Below are 1,849 nucleotides of genomic sequence, written 5' to 3' on the forward strand. Positions count from 1 at the left end.
CCCTGGGGCTGGGGGAGGGTGGCAGACCTCCTGGACCGTTGTGGCCACTGGCTGTTAAACAGGACTCATCCCCCGGCCATGGGGCACTGTCCTGTCACGCTCCTTGCCCCTGAGGTTGGTAGGCCCTCAGTGTGACCAGAAGCCAGGTCACACGAGTGTCTGAAGCTGGGTCCACGTGGGAGGAGATGGGTCCACGTGGGAGGAGCTGGGTCCACGTGGGAGGAGATGGCAGGGGTGGTGGAAAAGCTATAGAGTCTGGAGGTCTGGGGACCTGGAACACTGGGTATGTCGCATGCTGTCCCTGCAGGTCCCTGGCAGCTGGGCCTGTGCTCTTGCTCACGGGGCAGCCTCACAGTGGGGTCTGCCTCTCGCCAGGCCTGCTGCTGTTCCCCTAGACTGAGCATGCAGAGTCAGGCAGGAACACTTCTCCGGGGCCTCTGGCTTCTGCTGAGGACCCTGACCCCGGCACAGCTGAGAAGGGACAGCGCTCACTGGGTGCCACAGGCAGTGACTACTCATTTGCTCCTTACTGTGATCTGGAGAAACCCATCCAGAGAGTTTTAGCAGCATTAGCATTCCTGTGGGGACCCGAGCACCCCACTCAGAGACTTGCTTATGCTCCTGTCACAGGTCCCTCTCCTGGCCGCCCTCCACGGGGCTTCCCTCCAGGGAAGGAGGTTGCTGGGCCTGAACTGAGAAGTCAGGCCGGGCAGGACATGGGTCAGATTTCTCTGCCCGGCCTCGGAGGAGCCTGAGTGGCTGCACTGATGCTGTGCTCACACCCACGGACACCCACGAGACCCTTCACCTCTCGGGGCCTCAGTTTCCTCCTCTGTGCTGTGGGCAGAGCGTTTCCGTTTGCTTGTTAGCTTCTTCCCTGGGATTCAGGTGGATGTTTGCAGGGCGAGTGGGTCTCCACTCCGCGGTCATCCGGGTTCGAGCTGTGACAGCCTGAAGTGTAACAGCATCTCCCCGCTTCCTGTGTTCATTGTCCCCACTCCCCGCATCCTCCCCCTTCCTGCCTCCTGAGCTGTTTCTCTAGGCCACTGCTGCCCTTCTGACCCATGCTGATTGTTGTAAAGAACGCATACCTCCCTTATCCCTCACGCTCCCTCCCTCTGTCAGGGAGCTGACTCATAGCTGACCCTCCACTGGGGCTCCCAGGCCGTAAATCACGTGGCAGGAGGTCAGCCGTCCTTCTCCCCAAGAGCTGCTTGCCGGAGGAGGATTCGAATGGTCAGAGAGGCGTGCCTACGGACTACACCCCCAGGGCCTCCTTTAGAGGCTGATTTTCAGTTATTTTATGTGAATAGGAAAGTTGGACAGGGAATAAGGAAAACGAAGATGATGAAATGCTTTTGAGTTGTGGTGTTGACGAAGGGGACTGAATACGTGGACAGCCAAGAGAACAAACAAGTCTGCCGTCTGGACGAGGTGCACCCAGCGTGTTCCTGAGAAGCAAAGATGATGCAGCCTCGTCGCACATACTTTGGGCATGTTGTCAGGAGGGGCTGGTCCTTGGGACAGACATCACGTGGGGCAAGGCAGAGCGAGGAAGAGAAGATGACCCTCAGTGAGGCGGATTGGCACGATGACTCTTTTTTTTTTTTAAATTACTATTTTTATGTGTGTGTGTATCGTCAAATCGGATCTGACTGGTACAGGGGGGAGATTGTACCTCCTTCTCCAACAGAGCGTCTGGAGGATTTGAACCACATACCTCTGGGATTTTTTTTTACATAGGGTAAAAAAAAAAGTCAAGAAGACAAAGATTCTCACCACTGGGCCAATTGGCAGCATCAGGATGGATGGTGAAGAGATTGAGATTGTTCACAGCTTTAGTTTGCTT

Source organism: Elephantulus edwardii, unplaced genomic scaffold, assembly GCF_000299155.1.
Source record: "Elephantulus edwardii isolate Elephantulus edwardi_28Jun2011 unplaced genomic scaffold, EleEdw1.0 scaffold00268, whole genome shotgun sequence".
Classification (NCBI taxonomy): Eukaryota; Metazoa; Chordata; class Mammalia; order Macroscelidea; family Macroscelididae; genus Elephantulus; species Elephantulus edwardii.